Source organism: Anomaloglossus baeobatrachus, chromosome 11 (assembly GCF_048569485.1).
Source record: "Anomaloglossus baeobatrachus isolate aAnoBae1 chromosome 11, aAnoBae1.hap1, whole genome shotgun sequence".
Taxonomy (NCBI): domain Eukaryota; kingdom Metazoa; phylum Chordata; class Amphibia; order Anura; family Aromobatidae; genus Anomaloglossus; species Anomaloglossus baeobatrachus.
This window is the reverse complement of record NC_134363.1, coordinates 184,881,366-184,897,742: the sequence shown is the minus strand read 5'-3', so window position 1 is coordinate 184,897,742 and position 16,377 is coordinate 184,881,366. Positions and strand designations below refer to the sequence as shown.

Here is a 16,377-nt window from a genome sequence, read left to right as displayed (position 1 = left end):
CACTCTGGGTACAGGATAATAACGCCGACACTCGGGGTACAGGATAATGACGCCGACACTTGGGGTACAGGATAATGACGCCGACACTGGGGGTACAGGATAATGACACTGGGGGTACAGGATAATGACGCTGACACTCGGGGTACAGGATAATGACACTGACACTTGGGGTACAGGATAATGACACTGGGGGTACAGGATAATGACACTGACATCGGGGTACAGGATAATGACACTGGGGGTACAGGATAATGACACTGGGGGTACAGGATAATGACACTTGGGGTACAGGATAATGACACTGACATCGGGGTACAGGATAATGACACTGGGGGTACAGGATAATGACACTGGGGGTACAGGATAATGACACTTGGGGTACAGGATAATGACGCCGACACTGGGGGTACAGGATAGTGACGCTGACACTGGGGGTACAGGATAATGACACTGGGGGTACAGGATAGTGACGCTGACACTCGGGGTACAGGATAATGACGCTGACACTCGGGGTACAGGATAATGACGCTGACACTCGGGGTACAGGATAGTGACGCTGACACTCGGGGTACAGGATAATGACACTGGGGGTACAGGATAGTGACGCTGACACTCGGGGTACAGGATAATGACGCTGACACTCGGGGTACAGGATAATGATGCTGACACTCGGGGTACTATATAATGACGCTGACACTTGAGGTACGGAGTGAAAACACGTTGTTGTTGTTGTTCGTCACCCTGTATAATGTATATAGTACAGATCTGGGCTTGTATTTTCCGTTCGGGGTATTCTGGATCTGATGATGGACGGTGCATGTAATAACTGCGTATTAGAGATCATATCGTTTGCTGGATATAATACATTTTCATCCAGTGTCCTGACACCGCTCGCCTGTCATTGTTACTCTAAATAGTCTCCCCTTTATAATGTTTCTTCTCTCACTAATCCCAGGGAGCACAGTCTGGAGCTGTGATGAGTGTGGGGCTGGTTTTTTTTAGGCCGCAGGCCCCTCTCCCTCCTCCTGATTGTTGCCGCTCGGCGCCGCGGTCCAGCAGGTGTTACTGGAGGTGACAAGTGCGGCCGCTGTATGATGGATGAGTAACTGTGTCACACATTTCTCCAGTTCTTTTTCATATTTTCAGATTTCAAAAAGTCTTGTAAATCTTTGTAGATCTCTGCTAGCGGTCAGTGAGTGGAAGCAGGCGAATTTCCATTCTGAGGCTAAGTAAATAATCTACTTACATTTTTCTGACTAACGCGGTGTCTCATTGTAATATTTTATTGTCCGTCATCTAAAAACACATGAGATCTAATAACACTTCTGACAGCTCAGAGTTTGCTACAGACGGACTGATGGATTGTAAATGCACTGATACATTGTAGCAAACTGCCAGGAGAGGTGAGGGATTTCTGCTGATGGTTTAGCTCACAGGATTATCTCCTCTGATACAAACCCTCAGCTGTGTAAAATCACAGAAATCCTCTCCCATGGAGGTGGGGGAACATAACGTATCTTTTGTTGCTGTATTTCTGTTAAAATACTTTAACACACACCCGTGTGGAATACTGTAGATACACAAATATACGAATTACCAATATATTATACTTTACAAAGAGGTCCAGGGCCATTGCCCTAATATCTCCCTTCCTAGCCGCGGAGGTTGGCACCCTATAAATTACAAAGTGGCGCCCCCCCTCACCGAAGGCTGACCCTCCTATCCCTACACTGGCAGACTTATATGCTATTCTAGGTGTAGGGAAAAATACACAGGGAAGTAGGATGATTAAACTATTCACTTATATACAAGTCGAATCCCTCAATTATTCTTGTTTCTAGTACTGTACATATTCAAACCAGGCATAGATCAGATTTCATTAATGTAATAAATATCCCAGTAATTCTCCAGCAATATGATGTTAGGAGCCAGACCCTATAGCAGGTCATCTGTATCTATAATGAAATGTCCATGTATATCCACTGTGTGTCTATGGACAACAAGGCTAATTTAGAGTATAGCATACATACTACACATTTCATTATAGATACATCTGACCTGCTATAGGGCCTGGCTCCTAATTGAATGCATCATATTGTTGGAGAACTATGTGGATATTTATTACATTAATGAAAGCTGTGCCTGGTTTTGGAAATGTACAATACTAGAAACAAGAATATTTGAGGGATTCGACTTGTATACGTTACAGGCAATGTATGAAAACCGGCATTCTATAGAATACCTAGGCAATGTATACAATCCCTGTCCTTTTCAGGCAAGGTATGAAATATCTGCGTTCTATACTTTTTCCTAGGCATTACATAAAATGTGTAGGTATTATAAAGAATGACAAGAACTGCTCAGGCAAAGTCTGATATAATGGCCAGAATGGAAAAGTTAGCCATTACAGAAAATGTCTAGGTATTATAAAGAAATGGCCAGATTGGAAAAGTTAGCCATTACATAAAATGTCTAGGTATTATAAAGAATGACAAGAACTGCTCAGGCAAAGCCTGATATAATGGCCAGATTGGAAAAGTCTTTAGTAACAAACAGTCAAAAAATGAATTAAAGAAGTAACAAACAGTCAAAAAACAAATGAAAGAAGAAATCCTAAATGAACAACAGGACTGCCTACTTTTGGACGGACCACCCCTGTAGTATTCTACACTCCGCCTGTTTGTCATTTAGGTATTTTATAGAATAACTAGGAAATGTATGAACATCTGATGTATTCCATACTTTGCCGACCCATTTCCGGCATTGTATACATTGCCTAGGTATTCTATAGAATGCCTGTTTTTACACATTGCCGGTAACATATATAATCATCCTACTTTACTGTGTATTTTTCCCTACACCTAGTATAGCAGCACATATAGTCTGCTAGTGTAGGGATAGCAGGGTCAGTCTTCGGGGAGCGGGGGCGCCACTTTGTAATTTATAGGATGCCAACCTCTGTGGCTAGGAAGGGAGATATTAGGGCAAATGGCCCTGGACCCCTCCCCCTCTTTGTAAATTATAATATATTGGTAATTCATATATTTTTGCATCTACAGTATTCCACACGGGTGTCTGTTGTTAAAGTATTTTAATTCATATTAAAAAAATTTAGTTTTAAAGGTTTTTTTCTGGTTTGCTTTCATTGATACCCTAAAATATATATTCATACGGTTTTTTTGCTGTAATTCTGCTCAGCTGCCATTACACAGGGTTTACCTCCGAATGCCAGAGTGAGTGGAACAGGACTAACCCCTCTATGGTGCAGTCAGTCATATTGTTCTCAAGCAGCATGCCGTGGGTTAATCCTCTGCCTTTTTTTCAGCTAGGACTTAAAAAAGAATGTTCTATACTAGAATAATTTGTATTTCTATAGCGCCAACATATTCCGCAGCGCTTTACAATTCAGAGGGGTCATGTACAGACCACCTCAGACAATACAGAATAATACAATTCACCAGATACAAGAGGGGCGAGGTTCCTACTCACAGGATACAATCAATGAGTAAATAGGGGAGGCATAAAAGGTAAAACATGCTGGTATTGTATAATTCGGTCATCAATATAATAAATCGGGAATTCACATAACGCTGCATGAACCGGTCACCAGCCAGAATGTACGAGTACAGAGGGTACGGAGTGCATGGAGGGTGTAACCAGGTGATAAAAAGGACCAGATTTAGAAGAACGTTTTTTAAGGGCAAGACAGGAATAGTTAGATAAGTGAGGTGAGGTGATAGACTAATCTAAACAAATCCGTTTTTAGGCTCTGCTTAGGAATTAATTGTTCTGGGTAGCGCGTTCCAGAGAATTGTCGCAGCTGTGGAGAAGTCCTGGAGACGGTAGTGGGAGGTTCTAAATACAGTATATAGGATATCAAGCTTAGGTCATTGTTCTCGGCAGCACATCATTGTGTGTAACATGACATGTTCTTCTGAGAATAAGGACAGTTTATCGCACAGAACAATTGTCTGGTTAACTCTCCTACATCACAAGGGGGTGATGGAGAATCTAGCTCCCAATGTGACATCTTTATGGTGTAAATGTCCAAAATAAAGAGAAGCTCAGTCATATTTGGCTCCTGTGAGGGTGTAAGGAAACCCCCAGTTTCTCACTATTCCTCATTTCTTTTAGAGGAGTCTACAGGGGGCACATCTGGCGTGTAATTTTTTTGGAGGGAGGGGTCCGCTATCGAGTGATCGAGCTTTTACCATTAAAGGGAACCAATCAAAAGGATTTTAGTATATAATCTAAGGCCAGTGCTATACTGGCACTATCAGGCTGATTCTATACATACCTGTAGTGGTCAGCTCGTATAATAGGTTATGAAACCCAGTAAAGTAAAGTTTATAAAATCGGCAGCTTCTTGAGTGACAGCAGCTGAGGATCAGATAATATCTGAGGGGTATTCATACTTCTGCTAATTCTAACAGGGGGAGGGGATAAGTATTATACAAACATTCACTTTTCACTTGCAGGACCTGTGTGAGGTCATACCCATGTGACCAGAAGGGGTGGTGCCTTAGCCAACAAAGCTGATATCACTAAGCAACATTTTTCTCTTGGCTGAGACCCCACCCCTTCTGGTCACATGGGTATGACCTCACACAAGTCCTGCAAGTGAAAAGTGAATGTTTGTATAATACTTATCCCCTCCCCCTGTTAGAATTAGCATAAGTATGAATACCCCTCAGATATTATCTGATCCTCAGCTGCTGTCACTCAAGAAGCTGCCGATTTTATAAACTTTACTTTCTTGGGTTTCAAAACCTAAACATCTGAGCTGACCACTACATATATGTATAGACTCAGCCTGATAGTGCCAGTATAGCGCTGTATGTATAGACTCAGCCTGATAGTGCCAGTATAGCGCTGTATGTATAGACTCAGCCTGATAGTGCCAGTATAGCGCTGTATGTATAGACTCAGCCTGATAGTGCCAGTATAGCGCTGTATGTATAGACTCAGCCTGATAGTGCCAGTATAGCGCTGTATGTATAGACTCAGCCTGATAGTGCCAGTATAGCACTGTATGTATAGAATCAGCCTGATAGTGCCAGTATAGCACTGTATGTATAGTCTCAGCCTGATAGTGGCAGTATAGCGCTGTATGTATAGTCTCAGCCTGATAGTGCCAGTATAGCACTGTATGTATAGAATCAGCCTGATAGTTCCAGTATAGCACTGTATGTATAGGCTCAGCCTGATAGTGGCAGTATAGCGCTGTATGTATAGTCTCAGCCTGATAGTGCCAGTATAGCACTGTATGTATAGACTCAGCCTGATAGTGCCAGTATAGCGCTGTATGTATAGACTCAGCCTGCTAGTGCCAGTATAGCACTGTATGTATAGAATCAGCCTGATAGTGCCAGTATAGCGCTGTATGTATAGACTCAGCCTGATAGTGCCAGTATAGCACTGTATGTATAGAATCAGCCTGATAGTGCCAGTATAGCGCTGTATGTATAGACTCAGCCTGATAGTGCCAGTATAGCACTGTATGTATAGAATCAGCCTGATAGTGCCAGTATAGCGCTGTATGTATAGAATCATCCTGATAGTGCCAGTATAGCGCTGTATGTATAGACTCAGCCTGATAGTGCCAGTATAGCACTGTATGTATAGAATCAGCCTGATAGTGCCAGTATAGCGCTGTATGTATAGACTCAGCCTGCTAGTGCCAGTATAGCACTGTATGTATAGAATCAGCCTGATAGTGCCAGTATAGCGCTGTATGTATAGACTCAGCCTGCTAGTGCCAGTATAGCACTGTATGTATAGAATCAGCCTGATAGTGCCAGTATAGCGCTGTATGTATAGAATCATCCTGATAGTGCCAGTATAGCGCTGTATGTATAGACTCAGCCTGATAGTGCCAGTATAGCACTGTATGTATAGAATCAGCCTGATAGTGCCAGTATAGCGCTGTATGTATAGACTCAGCCTGCTAGTGCCAGTATAGCACTGTATGTATAGAATCAGCCTGATAGTGCCAGTATAGCGCTGTATGTATAGACTCAGCCTGATAGTGCCAGTATAGCACTGTATGTATAGAATCAGCCTGATAGTGCCAGTATAGCGCTGTATGTATAGAATCATCCTGATAGTGCCAGTATAGCGCTGTATGTATAGACTCAGCCTGATAGTGCCAGTATAGCACTGTATGTATAGAATCAGCCTGATAGTGCCAGTATACCACTGTATGTATAGAATCAGCCTGATAGTGCCAGTATAGCACTGTATGTATAGAATCAGCCTGATAGTGCCAGTATAGCACTGTATGTATAGAATCAGCCTGATAGTGCCAGTATAGCGCTGTATGTATAGACTCAGCATGATAGTGCCAGTTTAGCACTGTATGTATAGAATCAGCCTGATAGTGCCAGTATAGCGCTGTATGTATAGACTCAGCCTGATAGTGCCGGTATAGCACTGTATGTATAGAATCAGCCTGATAGTGCCAGTATAGCACTGTATGTATAGACTCAGCCTGATAGTGCCAGTATAGCACTGTATGTATAGAATCAGCCTGATAGTGCCAGTATAGCACTGTATGTATAGAATCAGCCTGATAGTGCCAGTATAGCGCTGTATGTATAGACTCAGCATGATAGTGCCAGTTTAGCACTGTATGTATAGAATCAGCCTGATAGTGCCAGTATAGCGCTGTATGTATAGACTCAGCCTGATAGTGCCGGTATAGCACTGGCTTTAGGTTATATAGGAAAATCCTGGTGATTGCTTCCCTTTAAGGATTCCTCATTGTACACGACAGCCGATGGTTGGGCTCGGTGAGTGACCGTGTGGCTGACGGGATCGCTCACACTCACAGATTTTTATTTCCTTGACTCAGTTTTCCCTCGTTTATTAATTCCGTATTGCTGCATAGCTACACGTCTTGTTTATTATTCTTGGGGGTCTTTTATGGCGCAGAGTACGAAAATTGTCCTTCATTTGGAAGTGCGGTTGTTCTTTCTTCTGCCTTAGATGGGGGGAGATTGTAAGATAACCCACGTATTGGTAAGTCCATGTAAACCTTTATGCTGGGTTGTATATACTTATAAATAGCTGTGGTCGTGTTGCTGGTACCAGCACATTCTGATGCACAGCCGCCGGAGGTGAACTTCCTGGGTGTATACAGAAAGTCCACAGAAACAGACGGCTCTGCTTCACAAATTCTGCGCTGTCAGTCTCTAAATTAGAATATTGTCCTCAGATCCTTGGGTTAAATGTAGTTCCCTCCCTTCCTAATCCCCACACATCATACGCTGCAAAATTACATAGCAGGGGCTCATCAGAAGGTGTCATAGCGGAGGTGAGCACAGGATCGAGATCGGTCAGCGAAGACCAGGGCTCCAACTCTCCCATAGCCATATTAAAGAATAAAGTCTAAGGGGGTCTCTGGTTTCACTAATCATTTTATTTCTATAGCACCAGCATACACCGTAGAGGGAACATGTACAAAATAATAAAGATATTACAGAATAACACAATTCAACAATTAAAGGAGGAGTGAGGGCCCTGATCACAAGAGCTTACAATCTATGAGGAACTAGGAGTGTAGTGTACAGTTCAGCCATCACTATAATAATATGGGGATTCGGGTAAAGCTGGAGGACAGGTCGGCAATAGTTAGATTAGCATTATCTATCTATAGGAGCCCCCGCTGCCCTGCTACACCGCGGACGTCTCGTCTGTCACACGTGACTGCTGCAGCCAGTCATAGAGTAATCATGGCACGATAGAGACTGCTCAGTCCAGTGATTCCCTGCAGCGGTCACGTGTGCTAGGCGGGACATTATTTACATGACTGCAGTAAAAACGGCCAGGGGTGCAGCAGTGATGCTTGTTTTTGATATTTTTAGGCATCACCTGTCTGCCCCCCCATCCTCTTGATGCCAGATTATATAAGGTTCCTATGTACGGATGTTGTGGATGGTGACATTTGTTATCCCGGTTCAAATGCAGAACCGGAGGTCTGATCACCCAAACCACCACACTATGCCCGAAGCCCTTTACCAGTGAAACAATCGACTTATAGACTCATGGGGCGAGTCGGGTGTGAATTACGGTATGTTTCTTCTAAAACAAACAATCAGGGAATTGTATCCCTATTGGAGAGAGGTACAGCAATGCCCCCGATTCATTAAGACTGGTGTTTTGTACTCCAGCCGTAATGAAGGCAGTACTGGGGTAAAATGCACCAAATTCATTTACAGGTGTATTTATTTTACAACTGCTGTGTGTTTCTTCATGAATTTGGTGCATCCTAAACCTGTTTTGCGCTACTACCAGAAAGCTACTCCAGTCAGAGGCTAGTGTACAATTCTGGTGTAATTTACGTCACCTTTGTGGTGTAAATTATGAAAAACTGGTTAGGCAGGCTTTGGGTCCCTGTCCGGAGTGTACGCACACTGGCATAACTGACCGGGAGTGGCATAGAACTGCCAAAATGTGACAAATTTGGGCCCAACTTCAAGGGAAATTGAACTCCTCTGCCATAGACTTGAGCTGACCTCTATGTTAAGATAATCACAGGCTGCTGGGAATCAATCATAAGAGGACCTTTCTGGGAAATCCGTGTTATATCTGCTTTTATTTTTAAGTAAAAACTGTTTGCCAGGACTGAGAGTGACGACCTGGGAGTCCCGCTACCACTGCTCCCCTGTAGAGACAGCCTGGGAGTCCCGCTACCACTGCTCCCTTGTAGAGACAGCCTGGGACTGGGAGTCCCGCTACCACTGCTCCCCTGTAGAGACAGGCTGGGAGTCCTGCTACCTCTGCTCCCCTGTAGAGACAGGTTGGGAGGCCCGCTACCTCTGCTCCCCTGTAGAGACAGGCTGGGAGGCCCGCTACCTCTGCTCCCCTGTAGAGACAGGCTGGGAGGCCTGCTACCTCTGCTCCCCTGTAGAGAAAGCCTGGGAGTCCCGCTACCACTGCTCCCCTGTAGAGACAGCCTGGGACTGGGAGTCCCGCTACCACTGCTCCCCTGTAGAGACAGCCTGGGAGTCCCGCTACCTCTGCTCCCCTGTAGAGACAGGCTGGGAGGCCCGCTACCTCTGCTCCCCTGTAGAGACAGCCTGGGAGGCCCGCTACCTCTGCTCCCCTGTAGAGACAGCCTGGGAGGCCCGCTACCTCTGCTCCCCTGTAGAGACAGGCTGGGAGTCCCGCTACCTCTGCTCCCCTGTAGAGACAGGCTGGGAGTCCCGCTACCACTGCTCCCCTGTAGAGACAGCCTGGGAGTCCCGCTACCACTGCTCCCCTGTAGAGACAGCCTGGGAGTCCCGCTACCACTGCTCCCCTGTAGAGACAGCCTGGGAGTCCCGCTACCTCTGCTCCCCTGTAGAGACAGGCTGGGAGTCCCGCTACCTCTGCTCCCCTGTAGAGACAGGCTGGGAGTCCCGCTACCTCTGCTCCCCTGTAGAGACAGCCTGGGAGTCCCGCTACCTCTGCTCCCCTGTAGAGACAGGCTGGGAGTCCCGCTACCTCTGCTCCCCTGTAGAGACAGGCTGGGAGTCCCGCTACCTCTGCTCCCCTGTAGAGACAGCCTGGGAGTCCCGCTACCTCTGCTCCCCTGTAGAGACTGCCTGAGAGACCCGCTACCTCTGCTCCCCTGTAGAGACAGGCTGGGAGTCCCGCTACCTCTGCTCCCCTGTAGAGACAGGCTGGGAGTCCCGCTACCTCTGCTCCCCTGTAGAGACAGCCTGGGAGTCCCGCTACCTCTGCTCCCCTGTAGAGACAGGCTGGGAGTTCCGCTACCTCTGCTCCCCTGTAGAGACAGGCTGGGAGTCCCGCTACCTCTGCTCCCCTGTAGAGACAGCCTGGGAGTCCCGCTACCTCTGCTCCCCTGTAGAGACTGCCTGAGAGACCCGCTACCTCTGCTCCCCTGTAGAGACAGGCTGGGAGTCCCGCTACCTCCGCTCCCCTGTAGAGACAGGCTGGGAGTCCCGCTACCTCTGCTCCCCTGTAGAGACAGCCTGGGAGTCCCGCTACCTCTGCTCCCCTGTAGAGACAGCCTGGGAGTCCCGCTACCTCTGCTCCCCTGTAGAGACAGCCTGGGAGTCCCGCTACCTCTGCTCCCCGGTAGAGACTGCCTGAGAGACCCGCTACCTCTGCTCCCCTGTAGAGACAGGCTGGGAGTCCCGCTACCTCTGCTCCCCTGTAGAGACAGGCTGGGAGTCCCGCTACCTCTGCTCCCCTGTAGAGACAGCCTGGGAGTCCCGCTACCTCTGCTCCCCTGTAGAGACAGCCTGGGAGTCCCGCTACCTCTGCTCCCCTGTAGAGACAGCCTGAGAGTCCCGCTACCTCTGCTCACCTGTACAGACTGCCTGAGAGACCCGCTACCTCTGCTCACCTGTAGAGACAGCTTGGGAGTCCCGCTACCTCTGCTCCCCTGTAGAGACTGCCTGAGAGACCCGCTACCTCTGCTCACCTGTAGAGACAGCTTGGGAGTCCCGCTACCTCACCTGTAGAGACAGCCTGGGAGTCCCACTACCTCTGCACATGAGGGAAGACAGTCTTGGGAAGTGAGAAAAATATAGGCAAAATTTAAATTTATGGGATAAATTATATAAAAATTATCATGTGCATATATATTCACCCCTTTTCACTATAAAGCCCCTACAATTTTTTGGTGCAAGCAATTATTTTCATAAGTCACATGTTTAGTGAAAGGACATCCACCTGTGTGCAATCTATACCGTGGTGTTTGAGTATCTACACACCTTTGTAAAAGGCTGCAACACCATTAAGCAAGAGGCTCCACTAACCAAACAACACTATGAAGACCAAGGAGATCTCCAAACAACACTATGAAGAGCAAGCAATATCCAACAACATCATGAAAACCAAGGCGATCACCAAACAACACCATGAAGACCAAGGTGATCTCCAAACAAGTTGGTTACAAAGTAGTTTGAAAGTAAACATTAGGGTTGGGTTCTAAAGAAATATCCCAATCTCTGATGAGAGCTCCATCAATCCATTATCATCAAATGGAAAGAATATGGTAACACAACAAGCCTGCTAAGAGAGGGCCACCCACCAAAATTCACAGTCCGGGCAAGGAGGGCATTAATTAGAGAGGCAGCTCACAGACTACAGGTGACTCTGAGGGAGCTGCAGAGTTCTTGAGTATCTGTCTATATGACCACAATCATATGTACACTCTACAGAGGTGGCCTTTATTGAATAGTGGCCAGAATAAAAAGCCTTTACTTGCAGCCAAAAATTGTAAGGCTCATATTGAGTTTGCCGGAAGACATATGGGAGACTTCACAAATGTATGAGGAAGGTGCTGTGGTCAGATGAGACCAAAATTGAACGTTTTGGCCACTAAGGTAAAAGCTATGTCTGACCTCAAACCAACACAGCTCATCACCCCAAGAATACCATCCCCACAGTGAAACATGGTGGTGGCAGCATCATGCTGTGGGAATGTTTTTTGGCAGCAGGACCGGGAAAATGGTCCTAGTCAAAGGGAAAATGGATGGTGCGAAATACAGGGATATTCTTGAGCAAAATCTGTTTGTCTGTCTGTGATTTGAGACTGGGACAGAGGTTCACTTTCCAACAAGACCCAAAGCTACTGCTACAGCAACCCTCAAGGGGTGTAAGGGGAGACCTGTAAATGTATTGGAGCGGCTGGATCAAAGCCCAGACCTTAATCCTGCTGAGAATCTGTGGTCAGACGTGAAGATCGCTGATCTTCAGAGGAAACACCAGACTGGAAGGCACGAGAGCAGCTTTGTCTTGAGAAATGGGCAACAATCCCAGTGGCAAGATGTGGAAAGCTCATAGAGACTTATCCAAAGCGACGTGCAGCTGTAACTGTCACAAACGGAGGCTGTACAAAGTACTGACTTTAGGGAGGTGAAAAGTTTTCAGTTATTTTGTACTATTTGTTGTTTGCTTCACAATAAAAAGAAAAGCAAATGTTCAGAGTCGTAGCATGTTCTTTACATAAAGTGATCTAAATCCGCAAAAAAAAAAGGTGAAATTCCATGTTGTTAGCTGGAAAAACACACAAAATGCCAAATGGTTGAATACTTTCGCAAGCCAAAGTATTTGTTTTTCTGAACAGATAACAGTGGATAGTGTTAAAGGGATTATCCTATGTACCATAACTTTTTTTTCTTTCATTTCTCATCAGGATGACCCTGTACACACTCTGTTGATTCGCAAATCCATAAGGAACCTCGACTGTATGGTTTATAGGCGTTCTGACCGTATTGTTCTATTTTTTAACAGGTATTTCACTTAATTATTTATGGTAAACTTAAAACAAGCATTTTATGTGTCGGGTGAAGGATTTTTTATTCTTAAGTGACAGTTGAAGAATTTCCTGGAGGTTGCCCACACACATTAGTTGGCCAGTTAGGCAAATATGACCCTGTCTGATGATGGAGGAAATCAATATTTACTGCAAGACAAATATTACCAATAATACTGCTATAGAATTTGAAATAATACCACCACGCTATGACCATATAATGATCAGTATGGTGGCAGTATTCTGTCACTAATAAACAGTAGAAGCTGGAGAGAAGACGCGCAATAGGGTGTTACCCGGGTAAAGCAGGAAGATGATACAGAATAAGGCTCACCTTGTGAGGTTGTGACCAGTCACAACCACTGTAATGCACATGCCAATGTAACACGGCTGCTGAAACCCCACGAGAAAATGACAATTGTGTGGAAAAGAAAGAGTTAATGCCGCGCTGGTGCAATAAATCCGAATGTGGGTTGAAGAAACATGATGTTTTTTTCAGCCATTCAGTCCATGCGTGTCAGAGTACAAGTATCCTTCATCAGGACTGGAAATCACATTACACAGAAGTTCCACATACAGAGCTATATACACCTGCCTATAAATTTACAGAAAAGGCAGGTAGGTGGACAACAGACTGGAAAGTGTGATATCATAAGGTATAAAAAAAACCTTCTAAAATCATACTTAGACAAAACATCTTCAAAATTAAGAAATATTAAAATATCAGACAGAAACATGAACAGTAATAGAGAAAACTTACATATAAAGCAATAAATATAGAAAAGAATTATCAAGAAGTAAAAATGGGATACCAATATATAGGAGATTCGAAGCAGTGGTTGTTAAGAGTGTCGGATAAAGGCCCTAAGCCATCCTTTAGAACTGAAAGACAGCACAAGAAGAGAATCCAAAGTGAAGCGGTCAATGGATCGATGTTATATATTGGAATAAATAGTGAAATTGTGAGATAAAAATAGTTTAAAATAAACAAATATTCATAGAAATTAAAATTAATAGAAAAATACAATAATTATTTCTTAAAAAAAGTGCACAATAGTGTCGTGACCAATAGATGTATTTAAGATGGCAAAGAATGAAACATCAGTGGTGAAACTAGTGAGAAATTGTATAAAAAACACGAGTTATTAACACTAGAAGTCCCAGGAATTTCAAGCTCCATAGGGTTTCAATGGTAGAAATGTTAAATGACCCCTCTCTGGGACGATAACTGTTTATGCTCTTAATTTAGTATGGAAAGTATTCAGACCCCTTTAAATTTTTCACTTTGTTTTATTGTAGCCATTTGTTAAATTCAAAAAAGTTCATTTTTTGTTCTCATTAATGTGCACTCTGCCCCCCATCCCCCATCTTGACAGAAAAAAATAGAAATGTAGAAATGTTTGCAAATTAAACAAGAAAAACTGAAATATCACATTGTCATAAGTATTCAGCCCCTTTGCTCAGTATTTCACATGGTCATAAGTATTCAGCCCCTTTGCTCAGACACTCATATGTAAGTCACTTGCTGTCCATTTCCTTGTGATCCTCCTTGAGATGGTTCTGCTCCTTCATTGGAGTCCAGCTGTGTGTAATTAAACTGATAGGACGTGATTTGGAAAGCCACACACCTGTCTATATAAGACCTCACAGTGCATGTCAGACCATATGAGAATCATGGGGTCAAAAGAACTGTCCAAGGATCTCAGAGACAGAATTGTGGCAAGGCACAGATCTGGCCAAGGTTACAAAAGAATTTCTCCAGTACTCAAGGTTCCTAAAAGCATAGTGGCCTCCATAATTCTTAAATGGAAGAAGTTTGGGACCACCAGAACTCTTCCTAGATCTGTCCGTCCAGTCAAACTGAGCAATCGTGGGAGAAGAGCCTTGGTGAGAGAAGAAGAACCCCAATATCACTGTGACTGAACTCCAGAGATGCAGTAGGAAGAAAGGAGAAATTTCTACAAAATCACCTATCACTGCAGTCTCTACTAGTCGGGCCTTTGTGGCCCGACTGAAGCCTCTCCTCAGTACAAGACATATGAAAGCCCGCATGGAGAGTGCAAAAAATCACACGAAGGACTCCCAGACTATGAGAAATAAGATTCTTTGGTCTGATGAGACAGAGATAGAATAACCAAAAAGTTCTAAGCGGTATGTGTGGAGAAAACCAGACACTGCTCATCACCTGCCCAATACAATCCCCACAGTGAGACATGGTGGTGGCAGCATCATGCTATGGTTCACGGACAGGACAACTGGTTGCAAAGGAAAGATGAATGTGGCCAAGTACAGAGATATCCTGGAAGAAAAGCTCTTCCAGAGTGCTCTGGACCTCAGACTTGGCCGCAGGTTCACCTTCCAACAAGACAATGACCCTAAGCACACAGCTAAAATAACAAAGGAGCGGCTTCAGAACAACTCTGTGACCATTCCTGACCGGCCCAGCCAGAGCCCTGACCTAAATCCAATTGAGCATCTCTGGAGAGACCTGAAAATGGCGTCCACCAAAATTCACCATCCAACCTGACGGAACTGGAGAGGATCTGCAAGGAAGAATGGGAGAGGATCCCAAGAAGACTCATGACTGCACTAGCTCAAAAGGGAAGGTGCTTCTACTCAATACTGAGCAAAGGGGCTGAATACTTATGACCATGTGATATTTCAGTTTTTGTTTAATAAATTTGCAAAGATTTCTACATTTCTGTGAAGATGGGGAGCAGAGTGTATATTAATGAGAAAAAAAATGAACTTTTTTGAATTTACCAAATGGCTGCAATGAAAGAGTGAAAAATGTAAAGGGGTCTGAATATTTTCCGTACCAACTGTATATAATTCTTATTTGATTTCTTTATTCCATACAGATCGAAAAAGGAAGGTGACCGAGCGAAATAGAACTGTATAGGAAAAAACGGCTAGTGCGCAGGTGCTAAGGGGATAATAGAGAACAGTAGCGTGGGGGAAAAAAAAAGAAAAAACATATGGCGCGCCTGCGTGAAAGGTGAAGGGAGTTTAGGACCGTGGGAAACGAATTCTCTGCGCATGTCAGTGAAGGTGACTAAAGTGCAGAGCCGAAGACAGTTCATATCGCACAGGTATGTGGATCAGGTAGGAAGAACGACCACAACAGCAGTGGCTGGGTTCAAGACAAATGTGGACACCGGGTTCAAACACACAGCCATCTCTAAGGCTTTCCAGCCCTGTACACAAAACATACAGTGCTATAACCACTGCCTTAGACAGCAATAATGCCCCTATATGTTATAGGCTTTGTGTCACTTACTCGGCTGCTTAGTGTAGTTTCGATAATCTACTGCTGATTAATCAGTGATTTTATCATTACAGGACTACTTGGCATGCTGCAGGTAGTCCAGCATATTCATCAGCTCTGTATAACCGATAGATCTGCAGCAGTGAAAACAGTGATTTATCAAAATGACAGCAAAGAGCTCAGTAAGTGACACCTCGCTGGAATCAGGGGCTCTGTCTCTACATCATGCTGCTCTCAGATGGGGGAGCAAAAACCTGCTGACAGATTCCCTGTAAAGCAAGATCATAATTTTAATTTGCATTTCATAACTCGACAGTACACACACAAAAAAATCACTTTGTAATAGATCTTATCGGATAAATCTGCTGCTTTCTCCCCTAAACTGATTTTCATTCTCAAAATTCTCAATTTCCAAGTAAAATCTGTCTTCAGTGAATGCAGAGTTTCTTCAGCGCTCTATTGGGAGACCCAGACGATTGGGGTATAGCTACTGCCTCCGGAGGCCACACAAAGCACTACACTAAAAAGTGCAAGGCCCCTCCCCTTCTGGCTATACCCCCCCGTGGTATCACGGGTTCTCCAGTTTTCAAGCTTTGTGCGAAGGAGGTCAGACATCCATGCATAGCTCCACAGATTTTAGTCAGCAGTAGCTGCTGACTATTTCGGATGGAAGAAAAGAGGGCCCATATAGGGCCCCCAGCATGCTCCCTTCTCACCCGTTGATGGTGTTGTAAGGTTGAGGTACCTATTGCTGGTACGGAGGCTGGAGCCCACATGCTGCTTTCCTTCCACATCCCCCTGAGGGGCTCTGAGGAAGTGGGATCCTGCCGGCCTCAAA

At 44.8% G+C, this 16,377-nt stretch overlaps 1 protein-coding gene across 1 annotated transcript in view; it reads left to right on the top strand.

The window, feature by feature from the left end:
• LOC142257190 (uncharacterized protein CXorf65-like) overlaps positions 1-15,356 on the top strand; it is a 35,499-nt gene extending 20,143 nt beyond the window's left edge. Inside the window, exons 9-10 of the transcript XR_012727597.1 lie at positions 12,152-12,249; positions 15,133-15,356. The gene's annotated coding sequence lies outside the window, so the exon portion shown is untranslated. The remainder of the gene's footprint in view (positions 1-12,151; positions 12,250-15,132) is intronic.
• Positions 15,357-16,377: the final 1,021 nt, after the last annotated feature.